At 41.8% G+C, this 23,284-nt stretch overlaps 1 protein-coding gene across 27 annotated transcripts in view; it reads right to left on the bottom strand.

Moving 5' to 3' along the window:
- The window catches only part of PAK3 (p21 (RAC1) activated kinase 3), a 285,503-nt gene that overhangs the window by 126,747 nt on the left and 135,472 nt on the right, over positions 1-23,284 (bottom strand). For 3 of the 27 annotated variants that reach the window (XM_034949596.3, XM_008975548.5, XM_008975549.3), the window contains exons 1-2: positions 5,151-5,399; positions 3,890-3,999 (exon numbers count right to left, since the gene is read on the bottom strand). The exons of 13 other annotated variants lie outside the window; for them this stretch is intronic. The gene's annotated coding sequence lies outside the window, so the exon portion shown is untranslated. Of the gene's footprint in view, positions 1-3,889; positions 4,000-4,117; positions 4,525-5,150; positions 5,415-23,284 lie in introns of those variants that run through there. 11 more of the 27 variants (XM_008975546.5, XM_008975544.5, XM_024927237.3 and 8 more) reach the window with 9 other exon arrangements.

The raw sequence follows: 23,284 nt of genomic DNA, 5'->3' as shown, positions 1-23,284 counted from the left end.
TTGGGGTGGGAAACAATACTAGAGGATGTAAGAGAAGGAGAACACACCCCCAACCTGTACTACCAAGAACCTCCATGTTTTAGAGCAAGATCAAGAGCTTTCCTGAAGCTTACCTCCCCCTCCCCCCAGCCTCAATTGTAGCACCACTTTTTAACTCCATGGCAGCCTGCCTTTATTTCACCACTTGCTTGAGTCAGTGCAGAATCAACTGACAGGACACAGTATTCCACCTGGTAGCCACACTCCTCTCACCTGCCTGGGGGTGTGTTGTGTTGAGAGTAGGGCAAGGGGAGATATCCTATGTGTGAGCACATGTGCATACTGGGTCATGTATATCTGCACAGTTCCCTGTACCATGTTGTATGTCTGTGTATGTGTGCTGTGTCATATCTACCATGACATGCATGTATTGAGTCTGCATCACATCATGTGTGTGTACAGTGTCCTGTTAATATCATGTTGTATACGTGATCATGTCAATAAGCTACTGTGTGAGTGTTATGTGTCTGTACTGTGTTGCATGTGAATTGCATCTCTTCCATCCTTTGTGTATGTGCAATGTGTTTAATTCGTATTGTGTCATATCTTTATGCCATGTTGTGTGTCTGTATAGTGTTGTGGGCATTGTGTGCCTACATCATGTTGTATGCCTATACCGCCTTGTTGTACACCTATGGCTCAGCCTCCTGTTGGAGACTGAGGTAGAAATCAATGCACACATCTTGTACATACCCAATACCCACCACCAACCCAACTCCACCCCCAGCCACCTTGCTGCATTCCAACTTCCTGACAGAATCTCTGTCTGGGGACTAGGGCTGCCACCTTGGCGGTGGGGGTAGGTGGAAGCTATGGACAACTACTCTGTCTACCACAGAGCCTTCCCATGCCAAGTATCTTGCTCAGCACCGAAGCTGTCTAGGAAAGGAGGTTTGGAACCTTTTTCAGGCCCAAAGGAAACAACCCTGGAGAGGAAGTTGTGGGGAGCTGACTCCCTCTGTGAACCCCCAGCCCCATCCATATATGCAAGGAGAAGGACTTGCAGGAAACGGTGGCTGGCTGAGTTTCTCTGTCAGGCTGGTTGGAAGGACTGGGAGCCTTCTCCACAAGGAGTAACCGCTGCACAAGGGCACTGGTGACCAGGCTGGGACCCGGGATGCATGGGGAGCTCTTAAAAATTGTCCCCATTAAGGTCACTAGAGGGCACTGTTGTGCTGATTGTTAAGGATAGTGTTTCTTTTAGGGTGCTGAATTCCAAAAAGTGCCTGGGGCTCACAGTGAGATATGGGAGGAGGGCACGAAGGAGAAGGATATACGCCCTAAGCCAGGCCCTTTCTTCACCTTCATCCCAAGACTTTCTGTTTTGAGATTGAGTTAGGGAGTAAGGGCCACTAGTGAATATACGCCACCCACCCATCCACTCAGGTCTGTGAGACCCAGCCACACAGAACCTTTCAGGGGCTTGGTTATAGGGTCCCTAGCAGATTATTAACTTGGACTTCTCTTTTCCCTCCTGTTCCCCATTCACATGAAGTAAAAGTAAAGCCACACTGTTGAAAGAGATGAAATATATGTGGTTGTGGGGTTGTTTTGTATTGTTTTCCCTAAAACTGGAGGGCATACAAAAAAAGAAGGGGTAATTTTTCTGACAGGGGAAGAAGAGGGCTATACTTTAGTGGACCTGTCTTCATTACCAAGAATAAATGGACCACCTTATAGAACAACTAGTGCCAAGTTCATCGTTTGAAAGACAAGGAAACTGAGGCCTAGAGAGGGGCAAACAAACTGTCTGGGACCCCCAAACACAACAGGGGTCCCAGACTGTCACTGTCTGGGACAGTGTGTTTGGGGGTCCCAGACCAGGCCCTAGCCCTCCATAACACTTGACTTCTGACTCCCAGGGTTCATTCCACCCCCGTTCCTGGTCCTTTGGCCCCTAAAAAACTTCAGTCTCCAAATTCAGCCCCCTCCAACCTCAGAGAAAAACTCTGGCCTCCCTCTCCACCATGTGGGTTCCAAGGCCATCCTATTCCATCTCAGCAATCAGGCCTCTCTGTGACTACACCTTTCTAATGATTTCCTCTTCCCACCAGTAAATTGTTACTCTCTTTCCAGTTTTCAAGGTCCATCTCCCCATTATGTTTCCCAGACTTAGACCCAGCTGTAGCTGCACCGTTTTGCTCCTCATTGCATCCCCTGGGTTTAGCACAGATTGCTCCAACCTGCAGATAACTGACCAAATGTGGAAATCAGACACAGATCTATTGCACTGATTAACATTTCCAATTAAACCCCCGGTTAGGCTGTATGTATTAGTGACTCAAATAATCACCGCGTAGGTAAATGCAAATGCCTTCCAAAGCCACAGAGCGCGGTAGGAAGCGACGCATATCTGGGAGGAAATGGAAATAGACTGCCACACCCGGAGGTTCATTTGGTTCTCCGGTAACCCTAAATGAGATTTTAAATGTGTGGCTGTTAGTTGATCCGAGGCTGAAGCATCACACCTGAAATGGAGGACTCGGGTCCTGCGCGTCGCTGCAGGCCCTTTTCCGCCCCCTGCTGGAGAAGCTGTGTAGTGCCGACTTGGCAGACGAGTCCATTCCAGGCCCTGCAGAGGGAAACGCCCAGCCCCCGGCAGGTGGGGGTGGGGGTGGGGGACGCGTAGCGGAGGCTTAAGTACGCCCCAGATGCCTAGACCGCTGCACTTACCTTCCGAAGTAAAGGTTTTACACAGTTCCCTGCGCACACAGGGTCCCCAGGGATCCTGAGAAGGAGGGCTTTTTTTCTTTTTTTTTTTTTGAGCAGGGGTCCCAGACCAGGCCCCAGCCCACCCATGTAAAAGCAGTCAACCTACCTGTCTAGGCCAGATTGATAGCGCCTCCACTTCCCTTTGAGGCACCGTCCTTCCCCACTGCCCTCTCCTTACCCAGGAGGAAAGAGCCAGTTGTTGAGGCTGCTGCTCATTGAGTTTCTTGTTCTCTTGGTTAAAGCTACTGTTTCCTGAAGGTGGGTTACGTGGGTGGGGATGCTGTTGATTTTAAATATCTAGAATCATCCTTCTAATTCTTGGCTGAGCTACAGCTGCCTCAACCTCCAGAGTTGCCTATCTCACCAGAGAATTCAGGGCTTTTGGGTTGTTGGTAAGGCCATGACTTTTCTTCTCTCTCTCTCTAGTTTGCTCCTGCCTTCCTGCCTACTACATCTGATCTGTACACCTGATTTTTTTTTTTTTTTTTTTTGCCTTGGCCACCTTCTTTAACCTTAATTTAGTAGCTTAGTCTCTGAACACATAATAGCAAACTCTCGGATGTCAGCACCTTCCCATCCCTGCAGTTCTTTTTATTTCTCGTTTCCCTCACCTGGTATGTCCACCACTCACCCTCTCCCAAGACCTCAGCAAACTTGTTTGCCCTATATACCATTTCCACCTCTGACCAGGAAAATCTGCAACCTGTGGGAATGGTTAGCTGGTCAGAATGTCCCTAGGGTCCTGTGTCCCCTAGCTTATAACCCTATTGCATGTGAACCTCCTTTTCCTGTCAGGTCTCTCCTACAAGGCCCAGCTGCCTGTCCGGAGACTTGCAGGGTCAGCTCCTTGACATCCTAAGGTCTCTCTGACCCCAGGATTCTCAGCTGTCAGCTCTTGCCCAGGCTACCTCCTAGTCTCTTCCCATTTTGCTTCTTGCATGGGCTGGGGGATATGACACTTGTATCCAGAAACAGAGGCTTACAAATGGCTCTCTCTCCAAGCCTCTGCCTGTTAGTCATTCATTACCATATCAAGTCTCTTTGCCCAAAGTTGCCCCTGATTGGAGGCCTCAAGTACCAAATCACAGATCTTGCCCAATTATAATTTTGCAAATGGCCCAGTGAAAACCGCACTGACCTTTACACCTTGCTCATCCCAGAACAGGGCCACGGTGTTGTCACCAACAGGAATGGACCTCCTTCTGTTCCAATACCTCAGACAGCCATACACTTGGCCTGGATTTGAGTCTGCAAAACCATGGGGGGAGCAAGACTAACATGGCTAAAGGCTTCCCTGCTGAAAGCCGTTTTTTAAAAATAGCACTGCAACCGCCCCCACCATGCTTCCCAAAGCCAAGCCACTCACCCTTCTCTCCTTCGCTTCTACAGACCAACAGCCCAGAACCCTCAAGTCTAGAATCTGGAACTGGATTCTGAAAGGTGGGACCAAAAAAAAAAAAAAAAAACAAGTGGGGCCTCTATCTCTCTCCTTGCCTGAATCCCCCTCTTCCCACCATCCCCCACCCCACCCCACCCCTTAACCACCACCTAGGGAAGGAAAACTTGCCAGAGTAAGAATCTAAAATGTTCAGTTCACCCAAAAGTGCGGCAGTAATCTTGCCAGAGCCAGTTCACAAACTGAGGGCAATGTCCCCCAGCGAGCTAAGGGGAACAGGAGAGAAGGAGAGGCAGTGGACCCAATGACACTGCTCCCCAGACAAAGAGAGGGCCAATCCAGGGACCCCGAGCTTTCTGGGGGCGTTATTGCATCATTCCAATCCCCACAGGAGAAGAAAAGGGTCCCCCTGTTATTACCATCCCCCCACCAAAAAAAGGGGAGGGGGATAAAGAAAAATAAAAGAAAGAGGGGAAGGCGCCCGTTTAAGAAAATCGTCACTTTTTCTCTTTCCTCGTGTGTGTGTGTGTGTGTGTGTGTGTGTGTGTGTAAGGGGCGGGGGGGTTCTACCCCGGACTTGGCCAGACCGTGGCCACACCCCCTCCCCTTCTCTAGGGAACTGCTGTCACAGCTACTGGGGCTGGGTAGGGGGGCGGGGGGGGGGCGAAAGGGAAGACTTACAGGCTGACGTAGCTTTCAAGGCGGGTTTTGCCTCAAGCGGCCCAGGCCCCAGTAAACGAGTCTAGGGTTTGACCAAGCGAAGGAGCCCCGGCCCTCTGGGAACGGCCCTGACACACCCACTTGTCCGGGAACTGGGATCATGCAAACTGCTCGCTTGGTCTCAGGGCTCCGGGGAGCCACGTAGGAGACTCGAGGCTGGGGCACAAACAGGACAGGAGGGGGGTCCGGAAAGGCAGAACATCTGCCCAGCAGCCTTAAAGCATCATCCAACTGCCACCCCCTCCCCCGCGGTAGCCCGGGTGCAGTTAGTCGCGGGATTTACCTGCCACGGATCCAGCCACCCCGTCAAGACCTTTCCTCTACCTCCGAGCGCTCCAGCTGGCGGGGCTGGGGAGCCGCAGCCCCGCGGCCGCAGCCGCAGCCCCGGGCCCAGCCCGCTCCCCCTGGCTCTTCTCCCGCCCCCGCACACTGGCTCGAGGCGGGGAAAAGCTGCAGCCCCCAGTGCGAGATCCCAGACGGTTAGCTGGCACAGCTGCCCGCCCGCGGTAGAGCCCCTGCTCGGCAACCGCTCCCTAGCCCTTCTCTGCTATTACGTCACCCGAGCTCTGCACCTTACCTAGGCCAATCAGATGGTGAGCATAAAACTAAAATCGCCCTGAGTGGGCTACTGGGGACCAATCTTTTGTTTCCAGGCAGGAAGCGCCTGGGAGGGGGAAAAAACTGAAGGGGAGGGAACATGGAGAGGGAAAGGGAAAGGAGATGGAAACTTCTACACTGTCAGGGTTGTCTAGACAGAGGTGGGTCCATCAAAAAAGAGGGGCACCTGACAGGATGGAGAGGAGGGGAGAGTTCATGTATCTTCCTTAATTGCTCCCCTCAGGAGAATTGAGATTTCAGATGAATTTTCAGGGGACGAAATCTGTACAGCTACACGGGCACACTTTATTCGGGGGAAAAAACGGTTTCGATTTGGGACACCACCTGTCAGCCAGGCAGGTTAAACTGACGGAATCTCTAAAATACACAGAAAACTAAGAGAGACAGATGTGGCAGTGGAATTCAAAGAGATGGCAGTCTAGATCGGGAAACTACTTTTCTGCATATGAAGCACCACATTCCAAAAAGCAAGGAATTATACAAAAAATAAAAATAACTCTACTTCAAATGGAGTTTAAATGCGATTCTCTCTGTCCATCCTTTCCCTTAAACCTTCAAAGCTTTCTTTTGTCTTTAGGATACGGTTCAAATTTTTGCAGATGTCCAAAGCTTTATAAAATCTAACTCCAAAAATAATCTCTTGCTACTCCAAAATCCATACTCCCCATGATTTGGCTAGATTATGTAAATTATGATGAATCCCAGCAAGGCGACAGTAAGCTGCCATAAAAAGTCAAATAATACAAAACAATAAGGACATTCAAATTATAATGATGTAAAATATGCCTACAGAAAACGATCAGAAGAGGACATAAAATTGTAACCGTTGGGTTAAACTAGTAGTATTATGAGTAACTTTTTCTTTCTACTTTCAAATTTATTTTCATAAAGATAAATATATCCTCACATACTTAAATGGCCAAAATAGATCATGACCCTTCCCAGTGAACTTTTATTCAATTTTCTCCACACTGTGTAACATCCAGCAATAATTTCTCCATAATGCCAACAAAATAGGTTTCAAGAACAAGAGTGAACTAATATATCTGCCCAGGTCCTTTTAGTAAAAGTCGTACAAAAGAGCTACAGATGACCAGACGCGGTGGCTCACACCTGTAATCCCAGCACTTTGGGAAGCCCAGCGGGCGGATCACCTGAGGTCAGGAGTTCAAGACCAGTCTGACCAATATGATGAAACCCCGTCTCTACTAAAAATACAAAAATTAACTGGGCATGGTGGCATGCGCCTGTAATCCCAGCTACTTGGGAGGCTGAGACAGGAGAATCACTTGAACCCAGGAGGTGGAGATTGCAGTGAGCCGAGATTGCACCACTGCACTCCAGTCTGGGCAACAAGAGCGAAACTCTGTCTCCAAAAAAAAAAAAAAAAAAAAAAAAAAAAAGAGCTACAGATTCGCCAGACAAAACATCTCAGGCAGTTGAAGAATGGGATGCCTCTTTTGGACTGATTCATTTTAAATTGTGATGATACAGGGAATTGAGAAAAACAACAACAATGATCCACTCTATGCCAAAACAAGAAAGAGGGAGGCAAAGACTAAGTAAACGATGTAATCCAGACCATTTTTAAGGGTCAGTTTGCATTTTATTTTCCTAAATTCAAAATATATATATTAATGCATATATGAGTATTACATTAACATTGTAGAAAGTGGTAGAGCTGGGATTTGTATCGAAATGAGTCCAAAGTCCATGCTTTTTCTAATATGATACAGTTTACTACTGCTAAGAATTAAATGTGGTATTACTGGTTTTGTTAAAATACATACTTGCTTTAAAAGAAACAGACTATGTAAGATTGGCATTTTTTAAAAATCAGGCATTTTTAAAAATAGCTTTTTTGGTGTCGTGGTTGTCTTTAATGCAAAAATATACAACACTCTTTCTCAAATCCTTCATTAATAAGTTGGAATCAGGATGGTTCTGACTCCAGTGATTTTACAGATATCTTTTTAACTAACTTTGGAGTTAAAAAAAAAAAAGCAACCACATCCCACTGATTTTTTTCTACACCATGGTAAAAATAATCTAAAAAAATCACAAATCAAAATGAATGTAATTTATTCAATGTTAACATCTCTGATTTGTAAAATGCATTTATTTGGGTTAAACAAGAACCTTTTTTAAGAAATAGAAAAATATAACTGGATTTTCCTGGCTAATGATTTAACTTGGGTCTTCTAGGCTATTGATTTAACTTGTAATTAGAAGGTATTTGATTTCACTCTAATCCTCCCATATACCTCAGCTATAACTCAGAGCTATTTATGCAGTCACCACACATGGTTATTTAAACATTTCATGGGTGTATTTCTTTTCTCCCTAGTGATTGTAGAAAGTAGCATGTGGACAAAATCCTATTAGGTGACTGACAAAGCATAGTGGTGTCATAGAAAGAGGACTGGACTTAAGACCCAAGCCTAGGGTCTTCCTATGAAAGGGTGATAACCTATGTTATTCTTGATACGAGAAAGCAGTCTTTACTGTCAACATGGTTTGTTCTCCAAGAATATAGGGCAACTGCATGGGAGATCTCAGGAAGGGATTCCAATCTGAAATATCTTAAATATTTCATCTGTGTAATTTTTCCCCTCAACTCACCATTTTTACCACCCAACTCACTGTTCTCTTGCTTGGGAGCTCTTTGATTTAAGGGTATTACAACACTACCATCATAACCACTTGGCATGTGTATCCTACTTCTCAGGTTACAAACCACTTTTGTATCTCCCCATCTGATCCTCACAACAACCACAACAGTTTACTATGGCAATTATTATGATCTGCATTTCATAGATGAGAGAATGGAGACTCAGGGGTTTGAAGTTACCTGTCCAATGCTTCACAGAGATGGTCCTGGAAACCAGGTCTCCAATTCTCAGTTCTATGTTTGTTCTGCCACCCTATATGGCCACTTGAGTTGTATATCTTCTCTGGGTCTTTACCTACCCAACTAGCCCCTTGATTCACATGAGAAGTGAGAAGCGCTGGGATGGGGCTTTTAATAACAGAAGTAAACTGAAATGAATATCTTCAAACTGTTTCAGTCAAATCCTGGATAAAAGGAACATTGCTCATTCTCATATACAATTGACGGGAGCGTAAATGGCACAACCTTTTGGGAGCACAAGTGGGTAATACTTAGGAAATGTTAAAATGCATGCGCCACTTGACCCAGCAATTCCAACTCAAGGAATCTGATTATGAATATATTCATAAAAACATGTCAAGAAATGTTGAAATATGTTATGCTGAATATTATATAAGAATGAAAAATATTACATGAAAGGTAGCCTAAATGTCCCTCAGTAAGGGAACTGTTGTTTTTTTAGCCACTTTGTCAAATATGATTGCCATGTAAAAAGTTGTACATATTTAATGTATACAACTCTATGAGTTTGAGAATAAGTATACACCTGTGAAACTATCACCACCATCCAAGGCATGGACATATCTATCACCTCCCAAAGTTTTCTCCTGCCCAAGTAAGTGAATCATTAAATAAATTATGGTAGATACATATTTTGGACTATTATGCATCAGCTTAAAAAACCAAGTATATAGACCCCTCTGTACTGAAATAGTAATACTCCTTGACCCATTCTTGAGTGAAAAAATGCAGAACAGCATGTGTATTATGATTTTATTTTTGTTTAAAAAATTGGGTGTATGTGTGTGTTTTAACTGCTAAAGGGGACACTCTGGGAATAAAAGAGGGTAGGAAAGACATGTGGGTATGTGTATATGATGGGGGACATTAACTCTTTTCTTTATATACTACTGTCTTGTTTGTATGTTTTTACAATAAGCATATGCTATATTTTACTTGTAAGAAACATCATTAAAAGGGGAAATAGGAAATACAGTCTTATTTTGGTTAAGACAAAAGCAAGCAAACTACCCCTGCTATCCTGAAAGAGGTCTGAATGCCAGGTCAATGATTCAGGTGTAGCAATCAAGGCTATGGTGTGCCAGACTGAGCTGAGCCATACCTGGGCAGGCACTGAATGCAAGGCAGTAATGAATAACCCACTCGGCAAAAGCAACCCAGATTTCCTTGCTCCCTTCCCACCCCTGCCTCAAGTCCCACAGCCAGAAGTTGTTCCCAGTAGTGGACTCTGGGTCTGTTTGGATCTCAGTCTTCACATCTTTTGCTACAGCAGCTGCACTAAAAAAAAAGTGTCCCCACTCTTTGAATACAAAAGAACCTGGGGTTTGGCAGCTGGTGCACAGCATTGGCTAGGAGCACAGTGCCTACTCCTCCTTCACTCAGGGCCGCTCACTATAACCTGTTGCCATTACTGCAGTCTGGTACAATGGAGCCCCTTCCTTCCTGCCTCCCCATGCCCATCATAGGGGTCTCAAGCTCTTCTGTGGCAGGCAGCATTGTGGGTTACCTGCTGGGCAAAGAGCAAGGAGCATCAGAGATGCCAAGAGGTCTTGTCCTAGGTCTCTGAAAAATCCGAGGTGAGGGAAAGAGGAAAGCCCATGGCTGGGAAGTTACCATTCTCTTGGGTCTTTGAGTTCTTTCCTGGAAATCAGGAAACCCAGGTTCTATTCCAGCCTCTGGAGAGGAAATCCTGAACAAGACTAAAATTTCGCTGGGCACTAGTTTTCTCCTTTGTCGAACTCGCCTTGCCTCTCTCCTTGGATTGTTGTATGGATACAAACAGCTAATGGAACAAAAGCAGATTTAACAGATTTCTGAGCTATACATCTCCTTAATAGACTTGATGAGTCGCATTTACATATGCTCCCTAAATGGTGGCAGCTTGGGAATGAAGGATTTCTCCTGACCTTCTTTCACTACAATTATCCCCCGTTAGAGACCTGCCCTGTAGAACCTACGAGCTTTCTGAAGCCCCCAGCTTTTGCCCTGTTCCCTTCCACCAGGGAGTTAGTGAAGGAAAAGCAGAAGACAATTAAATCCAGGTGGCTCTGGGTGAATTAATATGAGAATTAGAAAGTTCCTCTCCTCTGACTTGGTTTTAATTAGCCCTGCTTCCACCATGGTCCTACATATCAAACCACATTGTTTAATTGAGCTGATGCTCTGTTTGATTTTTCTCCCAAGTGGATCACATTATATATTCCTTCCTTACATGATCTCAATCACTGCACTACTGGAACCTAAGTCCAACCTGCAGAGTGAATTGAATTTGGAAAGTTGGTTTCATTGCTCTCCCCATTTTACTAAGAAGGAAAAAGAGAAGGAGAAAGTAGAAAACAAAATCTAGGGGATAAAGAATGAAGGAAGTAAAGAGAAAACCAAATCTTATTATTTTTATTTTTTTTGGACCGGCTGGACTATGATGTCATGTTTTTCCAGCTCACCTGTGATTGGCTGCTCAGTTCAGCATCTGCTGAGAGCTAAAGGCTGATTATTTGCCGGAGATACAGACCTTTCAGGGAAGCTTTGAATCATTGCTGGTTGTCGTGACAACCTGGGCAGTGTCTGCTCCTGATAACCACATAATGAGGTTGTCAGGAACAGAAGTGCCCCCATCCCCACACCCAACCATCTGAAATGGTGAGCAATAGAACATTTCTCTCAGGAGGCGAAGAGAAAATAAATCACCAAAAGGCAAATGGTGGAGATCCTCTCAGACAATTTATGTCAGCCAAATCCTGGAAGCAATCTTGAAGAGTTCCATACCTACCCTCTCCAGGTCCCTCTTGAACTCATGTATCCACTATAATCCAGAGACATGAGGAACAGGTGGTGAAGGGGTGAGGAACCTCTGCAACCCTCCAGTAAAGCTAAATAGAGGGAGGTGTGAGTGGAATGCCAAATTGACTAAGGCAAAGCATATTACCTCTCTTCAAGGGGCTTCATCATGGGCATGGTCCGGGGAAAAGAGGGCTATGTGTCAAAGATGGTAGGGCATGGCCAAACCCAGTCCCCAAAGCCCTACATGAAGAGAGATTGAGGGAGATTGGTTGTGGGCTTTTCTGCTTGCGACTTTCATTTCCCTGGAGGTAAACACCTCACTCTATATTCTCGTGGGGCTCCAGATGTTCTTGAGAGGGAATATCAGTGGTGTCTTTGTGGTACATTAGAAATTCCTAGGACAGACTTATTCAGTTCCTACTAAGTGCAAAACACACATCTAGGTGCTACGGACGCTACATAGGTGAGTCAAACTTGGGGCATCTCCTCAAGAAACTTGGAATCTAGTTGGGAAGAGAAAATATACACCCAGGAAACTGTGACACAAGACAGATGTAGTAAGTACTACAAAAGAAGCCTAAATTCTTTAATTTCACAGAGAGGAGAATCACATCCAGATTGTCACACTCCAGCTGTAACTCATCTTTCCAGGGTTTTTTCCCACCACTCCTTCCTTATACCCCGAGGGTCAGCAGTATCAAACTTCCTCTGTTCCTTGATGTGCCTTGACTTTCATATCTCTGTGCCTTTCCTCCTGATCTTCCCTCTGCCTACCACAACTTTCTCCCTCCTTTCCCTACCCAATGATATTGAACACATATTTCCAGACTCTACTCAAATGGCATCTTGTTGATGAACAAACTGGTCTTATATTTCTAATCCCAAAGGGATCTGTACCTGGTGGATATGGATGTTGACTAATCCACTGATATCACTACAGTACCCGATATTCAAATCTAGAAGCATAAAAGAGAACACTGGTACAACCAATTTTGGGTTATTCATGGAAAAGCCTAAAGTCAGACTAATTTAGAAAAGTCTTATTTAGATAATCAACACAAACCTGTTCTCCCATTAAACATCTTTTATAGCTTTCTTATTTTGAAGTAGTTTAAGACTTACACAAAGTTACAAAAATAGTACAGAGAGTTCCCATTATCCTTCACCGAGTTCCCCCAATATTTTGATATATTATATTGATTTTATTTTGCACAGCCGCAGTACATTGACAAATCCCTGGAAACTGACATTAGTATATGACTACTAACTCAAATACTGACTTTATTCAGACTTGCCTGGTTTTTACATACATTTTTCCATTAACTATTTTACCAACTTGGCTGAAGAGGAGCAACATTATTAATAGTTAATCTGAATGTCAATATTTTTCTCGGGCTCATCCCTTTCTGAAAAGGACCAAAACCTGAGAAAGTCAAAACTTCCCCAGAACTGAAAGAGTGAAAGTCAGTTTGAGCTAAGAAAAAGCAGCCCTGCCATTAATCAGGCTGGGAGAATGGACAGATAAAGCCAGCTGCAAAGTTAATAGAAAACACTTTCTCCCAAGGTCACACGGCAGTTGTAAAAGGCCATAACTACACCGCCTACTTTGAGTGACTACTCCTTTTTTACCAGTGATGCCTTAAACCTGCTTTGCTACTTGTATTTATTACTGGAGATACTCAGTTGTTAAACCACACAATAAATTTGAGTTTGTGGGACTATAGTCTTCTCTCTGATAGTCTTTGGCTAATTAAGCTTTACCATAACAAATGGTAACCAAGCCAGGGTTACCTAGAAAACCCCTTGAATGATCAGAAGTTAGCCATATTTCCTAGAATCTACCTAGAGGCTCACAGTGTGACTAAAATGGGTATGATATACATAACAGATGTCTAATAAACTCTCACCACATTGATGTGGGATTGTTCTATATCAAATTTAGTGTAATGGTACTGGATACAAGGACAAAAGCCAGGAGGGGCATTATTACATAGACGTCCAGCATGCAGTCTCTGTAATTAAACCGCTGGCCTTCAAATCCCAGATTCACTATTTTATAGTTTGATAACCTTGGACAACGTATTTAGTCCCTCTGAACCTCAGTTTCCTCATCTGTGAAATGAGGGATCCAACAGCACCTTCTTCTTAGGGTAATTGGGAAGGTTAAATATAAATTAAATGCATGTAAAGTGGGAAAGCATTAGGGTAGTGGTTCTCGATTTGGCTGCACAAGGAACCACCTGGTGATTTTTATAAAATGCTAGTGCTTGGCCCCTACCCCTAGACATTCTAACTTAATTGGATAGCATGAATCTGGACACTAGGATTTTTAAAAAATCTCCTCAGGTTCTAATCTCAGATTCCGATGTGCAGCAAAATTTGGGAACCACTGTATTAGGGATTTCATTACTTAAGGACTATTTTTCTTCCACAGGCTTGTGGTTATTCTCTCCTGATCTCCCTCAGTGTCTGATGTCTCTGAGTGTCTGAAGAAGGCCAGGAAGTGGAATGGGGTGGGGTGGGGGGAATTTCTCAAGGAGAAGGCATTAAATTTGATCTTCTTGGAGGCTTTACCCAGGTTTTTTTGTTTGTTTGTTTTTTGTCTTTTTTTTTTTTTTTTTTTTTGCAGTCCCTGTCCTGATTACCAGATGGTCCGTTCTGGTAATGAACATCCCCTTTTTCTTCCATGTCCACAGCAAAATGAAGATATTGAATATTTGGGTAAAACTGAAGCTGTATTAATCTTCTCTTCTGTTTTCCCCTCCCAAACAGAACTCAGTCACACTTCAAATTAAGTGGTCTCAAGTGTGAATTTACAAACAAAGTTAATATGTGCACACAGGATTGGCTGACCATGGAAGATGTGTTTGATAGATGCAGATCTCAATGTGCTGTTGTTTCATATAATTAAGCACCTGTTGCACTTCATAATCAATCCTTTTTTTTTTTTTTTGCAATAATGCAAGAACTTCTTACAGTCAATGTTCTCTCATGTTCACTTGATACGACCACTTGTAGGGGAAGGGCATTTGAAACAGCTTGCCCCTCCTACCCTTTTTAATCATCCAAGAGAATACATTCCCTACTCAATAAATAAATATCAATTAACTGATGAATTTTAAAGGTCAGCAGAATAGAAGTTTACAATATGTTCATAATTATTTTAAAAAGTGGTTCACCACCTCTCTCCCACAGCAAACCCTGCCACACACACACACACACACACACTTACTTGTTCATTCCAGCTGCTAATATGGAAAATTTAACGAATTCTGACATATGAGGCTAAAGTTTACTGCCAAAAAGGAAAGGGGGCAAGTTGCTAGGCAAATTAATACTATAAACATAGAAAAGTGACAGCCTGCTAGGAGAGTACGCTAACACACGTTTTTAAAGTGCCACTCTAAGTGCACTTTACATTCAAATTACCAATATGCTAATTATAGTCCTTATCTGTTTGTTTGAGGCCTTGAGAGTCTAGGCAGCTCAGAGCACAGACCCCAGCCAGCAGTTTGACTGCAGGTTTTTAGAAATAATAACATGGCATTTCTTTAAACATATTTTCAAATTCAAGCTTCTTACAAATCAAGATTGGCCTTTCCCTCATTCAGGGAATTAGTGAGGCTTAACTGTGTTCGCTATGGTGCCATCCCCCACAAACCCCTGCTAACAAAAGCTCTGACTTCTACTTGAGCACAGTCTGTTGGGGCAGATTTTCATGGTAATTTGCGGGCTCTGTTTTGAAAGACATGGGGCGTCTTTGTAAATGGGATTGGTAGATGGCAGCGGGTAGGAAGGGTGTACTTTCTCACTAATCGTGAGATTGTCTTTGACCCTTTTTAATTTTCACCACCATGTAAGGCCAGAAAGAACTCTTAACTCAGGTTTTTTTGCAATTTACATCCCCTACTTCTGTTCTTAAGAGAGAGGTAAAGAGACAGAACACCATTCTCCCTACACTCCGGTTGAAATTATCAGACATCTATCACAACTATATTGGGGGTGGGGACTGAGGATTTATCATTCTTCCCCCAACCCTAGGCTTTATTTGGATTTGCTTGGTAGGGGAGGGTGATGGTGAGTGTATCCTGTTTTATTTATATGACACAATCTTCAAATTCCTTACTTTCTCTTACAGATTTGTGGTAAAATCTAAACTATCTAGAATCCCACAAACAGCGCCTCAAAGAATAATATTTTTTGTTATATTGCACTTTGAAAGAAGTGCCCGCCCCCCACCGCCCCCCTGCCCAGTGCACACATGTGCACATGCACACACACACACACAAGCTGACATCACAGTCTTCTCTCTATGGTTTAAGCTAATGATCCATGGACATAACAGGCTTATTCTTAAAAATATTATGAGATTAGTTTTATTGTGTTCTTTCCCTTCCTGTGTTCCAATCTTCCTTTTAAGGACTTCTCCCAGATACCCCAAAGCCCAATGAGCTACAGTCACTGCCCGTTTCCTTCCTGTATCTAGAAAGGAGACAATCTGATTGACTTCTTTGCTGTACGGTCTTATCGATTTCATTTATTGCTCCTTTTAGGTTCTGTGTATTTTAGGAGAACCTTTCTGGAGTGGGCAACAATGCTTGAATCAAAGGAATGAGTTGCAGAGTTGAAAATGTAGACACCACTGCAGGCGTCTGGGGAGTAGATGAAAGAGGGATATTTTGGAGAAGAAAAATTGCAAATCACACTGCTAAAGAGTCCTTCCCCCAACAAGGTTGGTTCTGATACCCACGACCTCCAGGGTTCTCAGTCATTCACACCATCTTTTCAGTAATCCACACCATGTTTTCAAAGGCAGACTTCTGCATTCATACTTTAAAGCAAGACTCAACTCCAAGAAGCTTCAAACAAAAATAAGGCTTTTGAGTTAAACAGAAATTTAAAATGCCTAACAGAGCTGCTGATCCTCTGGTTAATTGCAATCTGACCATATTAGGAGTCAAGGCTAGTCCCTGCCTCAGAGCATCTTTCTTTGCTGCCATACATTTTTATGCTTTTTGATTTAAAAGGCTGGAGGTGACAGTGGGGTTGGGGAGCAATCTCATGGCTAGTTTAGCCAAGCCCCTGGGATATCCTAGATTTAAAGCAGACTGGCTAAATTGAAAAAAACATTTTTTTCTGGCTTGGGAATTTTGATTGGCTATGACGTATTACTTTAAAAAAAACTGTCGTGTTTAAACAATCAAATTATCTTGTTTTTAAAATTACATCTAAAACCAACTCAGTACTTTAAGATAAGTTCCATGCTTTCTGCCACCTTTGGAAAGCCTGCTTGTACTAAAAAAATTAAAATACATTTTCATCTAAGGAGATTCTCTCCCCAGACCATTTTGGGTGAACTGAGAGCCCAAAGCTGTTTCTATATCGGCCCAGAGACATGGACTAGGCCATTTACTCAGTAGGTCATTTGTAAAGCTCCTATAAAAAGGGGTAGTCGTTTTTCAGATAATTTACTGCACCAAATCACACACAAAAAAGGAAGGCACTAAAACGAAACATAAAGCCCCACACATTCCCCTGAGTTGGCGAAGGGATAGTTTCAAAGTTTCTGAATTAGAAAGAAAAATGTATCATAGAAAGGCTTGGAGGCTGGATGACTCAGCTGTCAGACAATGTAGTTAAAAACTTCCCTGGTTGTGAAGCATCGACAAACTTGACATCAGAACTTATCAGTTACTCTGCTTAACTAGAAAAAAAATGGGTGTCATCCATCCACATCGCAGCAAGGGAGGCAGGCCCCAAAGTAGCAGTCTAGAAGTCAACAATATCAAATGCGTAGCTTGAGCTGAGGGTGGAATATGAAAATCAATAAGGACAGAAGACACAGAAGATAAGCAACCCATGTTTAAACCCTCCTCACAGTTAGGGCTAAACATTTATAGCCTGTGCTTATTTTGTTTCATTTAACAGTTACTTCTTTCCTTAGAAAGCACAGAGAAAAGAAAATTCATTAAATCCAGTAAATCAATAATCTGTTGAATATATAACACATTCACAAAAGAGTGATGTGCCTCTGACCTAGTTTCCCTACAATTCAAGTCAAATAGACCTGGCCCTTGCCCTCCAGATGCCTACAAAGATAGCTAATACAGGAAGCAATAGAAATGTGTGTGCAAGAAAAATAGGACAAACATTGTATGGCCCCCTGTGGATATTCCATGAACACATTTGAATGGACCAGCCAGTCAGTTCTCCAGCACACTATAGGGTTGTTGAATTTTATACCCCAAGAAATGCAAAGTAATTTTTAATGTATGATTAATCAGGATGAGTACATCTGCAATCAAAAAGATAAAAATAATTTTGAAACTGCTTTTATCCATAGCATGGTTGAAAGAGTTGACTGTCCATAAACTAAATAAATAAGATCAGTGCTTGCTGGCAAGGCCACGATCACCACTCTCTGTTCAATGCCTAGCACACTGCCAAGCACCAAAAGGCATGCAGTATTTGTGAACCAAGTGAAAGTCATGCTGTAGAAAGAAAAGAGTTGGTTCATGCAATGGGGAAAGCGTAGAGCAATTGTAGGTACTGCATGAGTGGAGAATCTCTCCCTTGCTTACTGTGAAGAGCATAGAGCTGCGCCTTCCAGAATGAAACATTCAGAGACAATGTCTTATTTGTAGCAGTAGATCAAAGAGGCCAAGAAATGGCTGAGATGAAAATAGAGGAAGAAGGAAGGACACAAACAAGAATATAATTCATCAGTTCGAATGTTTAGAGCATATTTCAGGTGGCAAAGGAAAGGAGGAAATGTTCCACTTAAAGAAGAGGTTAAGGAACAGAGAGGGTTCATATGAATAAATCTGGGAACAGAGAAAGGGAACAAAATCTAGCCTTGTCATAAGTGAGAGAGGATATGGAATGAATAATGATTTGAGCCTCCTCAAGTGGAGCCTTTTTAAAGTCAAGTTGCAGACAAATGAATAAACTAATTTAGAAGAGCAGCAAGTCATGAAGGCCTTATTAAAAATAGCCATGAACCAGAATGAGGTAAGGGATTACTTAGGAAATGTGAGCCAACTGAAGCCAGTAGCCATGGCATACCAAATCTTATGAAGAAAAAGACTTTCTGTGCTGTATTTTGATTTATGGGAAAGGAAAGTAAAAAGCCATGACAAGAAAACCAAACAGGAAAACCACATTCATTTGGATCTAGCCAACTCAGTTTTGTAATAATCCCAGACCTAGGGTGGAATAAACTTACCTTTTGCGTTTCAAACAAAAAACTGTTAGCTAAGCAAATTATTAGTGTTCATATCAGATGGGATTAAATCACCTTGGGAGAAAATAATTTCTTTTAAATATTTCTTTGGCACTAATTTGCATATAATAATCCATATCCTAATCATCAACATGTCTCATGCAATGAACAACCTTTTATTTTCAAACATCTATTGTGTGTCAAGAAGCATGCTAGACATAGAAGATACAAAGCTAGAACTATATCCGTGCTCCTTGACTTTAAGAAACTCATGGTTAGGTATCAAGGAAGGAGGAGAAAAATATACAGGAGGATATCATCTGTTTAAAAAACATTGCTAAATGTCTATCATCTGTCAGGAAAAATTCTAGATAGTTGACATATATCACTTGCATTTCCCCATGCTTAGCCAGGGCATGGGTGCAAATGAATTCACCTTAATAGTAATAATCCAAGTAAAACTGGTTTCCTTTTTCCTGTTTTCCCAACCAATGACTATTGCCCCTTTCTTCTTCCAAAGTAACATCACAAAGATCAAATGGAGCAACTAAGCCCAATGAGAACTTGCCAGAATAAGCCCTTGTTTGTCCACACTTACCCCACCCCCAAGGTCTTCTTTATAATGAGAAACTTTCCAAGACCCACTTGGTGTCTACATGAAGCTTAGCTATCTAATACCCAGAACTCAACAGAAGACATTTTTGAACCTTTATAAAGTGTTAGGCCTCAAGTTTCCTCAGGCCATACCTCACCTTGATTACAAATGAAATGGCATGCACTTTCATAACTCAAATTTCACTGACTTGTATCCCCACCTATGTAATAGAGAGCCTCAGTCCCCCTTAAGCTCTACCCAGTTATTTCTAATAGTTGTCAGGAACAGTCCTTTCATATTGTTCTTCCACTCTCACTCTCTTCGTGAATGTCAACTGCCAACAAATTCGATCAACAAACGTTTCTTAGTCACAAGCAGTTGCTCAGTTACTGGGGATCCAGAGGGGACCACGACAGCCAAAAGCCTTCCTCTTATTAAGGAACTTTCATTTTTTTAAATTTTATTTTCTTCGTATTTTTTCATTGTGATGGTCTTATTTTTATGACTTATTTTTTGTCTTTAAAATGTATTATCAATTTTAAAATGTAAAATCAATTAAATGCAATGAACAACCTTTTATTTTTGAACACCTATTGTGTGTCAAGAAGCATGCTAGACATAGACGATACAAAGCTAGAACTATATCCATGCTCCTTGCCTTTAAGAAACTCACAGTCAGGTATGAAGGAAGGAGGAGAAAAATATACAGGAGAATATCATCCATTTAAAAACATTGCTAAATGTCTATCATCTGTCAGGAAAAATTCTAGATAGTTGACATATATAACATATAACATATATATTTAATTGATAAATAATTGCATATATTCTGTACAACATGATGTTTTGAAACATGTATACATTGTAGAGTGGCTAAACTGACCTAATTAAAATATGCATTACCTCATATGCTTATCTTTTTTTTATAGTAAGAACAGTTAAAAATCTACTGTCTTAGCAATTTTCTTTCAAATTCAGTCACATTTTTCAGGATCCATTTCTAATTCTAGTTCTCTTGCTATTGAGACCCTGTGACAGGGTCTCAATCTGTCACCCAGGCTGGAATGCAGTGTTTCATTCACAGCTCACTGAAATCTCAACCTCCTGTGTTCAAGCGATCCTCCCACTTCTGCCTGTAGCTGGGAGTACAGGCATGTGCCACCATGCCTGGTGAATTTTTGTATTTTTTTGTAGAGATGGGGTTTCGCCATGTTGCCCAGGCTAGTCTCTAACTCTTGAGCTCAAGAGTTTGAATGCTGAAGCGATCCACCTGACTTGGCTTCCCAAAGTGCTGGAATTACAGGCATGAGCCACCGTACCTGGCCAGCAATTTTTAAGAATACAATATGTTCTTATTAACTACAGTCACCATGTTGTTCAGTAGATCTCTTGAATTTATTTCTCCTATCTAACTGAAACTTTATACCCTTTGACCAACATCTCCCCAGTCCTTGCCCCCCGGTTCTGGTAACCACTATTCTACTTTCTGCTTCTGAGTTAAGCAACTTTTTAAAATTCCACATATAAGTGAGATCATGTAGCATTTGTCTTTCTGTCCCTGGCATCTTTCCTTTAATATAATGTCCTCCAGGTTCATCCATGTTGTCACAAATGACAGGAATACCTTCCTTTTTAAGGCTGAATAGTATTCCATAGTGTATATATACTACATTTTCTTTATCCAGTCATCCATTGATGGACACGTAGGCTAATTTCATATCTTGACTACCGTGAATAATGCTGCACATAATGGGAATTCAGCTATATCCTCAACATATTTATTCATTTCCTTTAAATATATACCCAGTACTGGGATGGTTGGATCATATAGTGGTTCTATTTCTAACTTTTTGTGGACCCTCCATACTGTTTCTCATAATGGTTGTACTAATTTACATTCCTACCAACAGTGTACAGGTATACTTTGGAGATATTGACGGTTTGGTTCCAGACCACTTCAATTAAAGCAAATATTGCAATGAAGTGATTCATACAAATGTTTTGGATTCTCAGTGCGTATGAAAGTTACATTTGCATAATACTACAGTCTACTAAGTATGCAATAGTATTATGTCTAAAGAACAATATACATAGCTTAATTTAAAAGTACTTTGTTGCTAAAAACAATGTTATCGATCATCTGAGCTTTCAGTGACTCATAATCTTTTTGCTGATGGAGGGTCCTACCTGCATGTTGATGGCTGCTGACTGATCAGGGTGGTGGTTGCTGTAGATTGGGGGGCTGTGGAAATTTCTTAAAATAAGGCAACAGAGAAGTTTGCCACATCAATGGGCTCTTCCTTTCGTGAAAGATTTCTCTGTAGCATGAGATGCTGTTTGATAACATTTTACCCACAGCAGAACTCTTTCAAAATTGAAGTCAATGATCTCCAACCCTGCTGATGCTTTATCAACTAAGTTCATGTAATATCCCAAATCCTTTGTTATTTCAACAATCTTCACAACATCTTCACCAGGAGTACTTTCCATCTTGAGAAACCACTTTCTTTGCTCATCCATAAGAAGCAATTCCTCATCTGTTTAATTTTTATCATGAGATTGAAGCAATTCAGTCACATTTTCAGGCTCCATTTCTAATTCTAGTTCTTTTGCTATTCTACCACATCTGCACTGACTTTCTCTGCTGAAGTCTTAAACCTAATCAAAGTCATCTAAGAGGGTTGGAATCAACTTCTTCCAAACTCCTGTTAATACTGATATTTAAATATCCTCCCATGAATAACAAATGTTCTTAATGGCATCTAGAATGGTGAATATTTTCCAGAAGGTTTTCAATTTACTTTGTCCAGACTGATCAGAAGAATTGCTATCCATGGCAGTTATAACCTTATAAAATGTATTTCTTAAACAGTAAGACTTGAAAGTCAAAATTTCCCATTGATCCATGGGCTGCAGAATAGATGTTGTGTTAGCAGGCATGAAAACAACATTAATCTCCTTGTACATCTCCATCAGAACATTTGAGTGACCAGGTGTATTGTCAGCAAACAGTAATATGTTGAAAGGAATCATTTTCTGAGCGGTGTATCTAAACAGTGGGCTTAAAATATCCAGTAAATCATGCTGTAAAGAGATGTGCTGTCATCCAGGCTTTGTTCTTTCATTTATGGAGCATAATCAGAGTAGATTTAGCATAATTCTTAAGGGCCCTAGGATTTTCAGAATGGTAAATGAACATTAGCTTCAACTTAGTCACTGGTTGCATTAGCCTCTAACAAGAGTCAGCCTGTCCTTTGAATCTTTGAAGCCAGACATTTTCTTCTCTAGCTATGAAAGTCCTTAGATGGCATCTTCTCCCAATAGAAGGCTGTTTTGTTATATTGAAAATCCATTGTTTAGTGTAGCCATCTTCATCAATGATCTTAGCTAGCTCTTTTGGGTAACTTGCTGCAGCTTCTCCTTCAGTACTTGCTGTTTCACCTTGCAGTTTCATGTTATGGAGATGGCGTTTTTCCTTAAATCTCGTGAACTAATCACTGCTAGCTTCAAACTTTTCTTCGGCACTTTACTAACCTCTCTCAGCCTTCATACAATTGAAGGAAGTTAGGCCTTGCTCTGGATTAGGCTTTTGCTAAAGGGAATGTTGTAGCTGGTTTGACATTTTACCTAGACCACTCAAACTTTGCCCATATTAGCAATAAGTCTGTTTTGTTTTCTCATCATTCATGTGTTCACTGGAGTAGCACTTTTAGTTTCCCTCAGGAACTTTTACTTTGCATTCATAACTTGGATAACTGGTACAAGAGGCCTAGCTTAGGTCTATCTTGGCTTTCAATATGCCTTTCTCACTAAGCTTAATCATTTCTAGTTTTTTATTTAAAGGGAGAGACATGCGGCTCTTCCTTTCACTTGAATGCTTAGAGACCGTTTTGGGGTTATTAATTGGCCTAATTTCAATATTGTTGTGTCTCAGAAAATAGGCAGGGCTTAGGAGAGGAAGAAGGAGAGAGATGGGAGGACAGCTGGTTGGTGGAGCAGTCAGAACATACACAACATTTCTTGATTATGTTTGCCATCTTATATGGGCATAGTTCATGGTGCCTCAAAACAATTACAATAGTAGTATCACTGATCATAGATCAATATAATAGATATAAGAATAATGAAAAAGTTTGAAATATTGTGAGAATTACCAATGTGTGACACAGAGATATGAAGTGAGAAGATGCTGTTGGAAAATGATGCTGAATGACTTGATGGATCCAGCGTTGCCACAAACCTTCAATTTGTAAAAAAAAAAAAAACAAAAAACAAACAAACAAAAAAACT

The sequence above is a fragment of the Pan paniscus genome, chromosome X, assembly GCF_029289425.2.
Source record: "Pan paniscus chromosome X, NHGRI_mPanPan1-v2.0_pri, whole genome shotgun sequence".
NCBI classification, from domain to species: Eukaryota; Metazoa; Chordata; class Mammalia; order Primates; family Hominidae; genus Pan; species Pan paniscus.
Note: the sequence above shows the minus strand (reverse complement) of the source record. Positions and strands in the feature narration are given on the sequence as shown.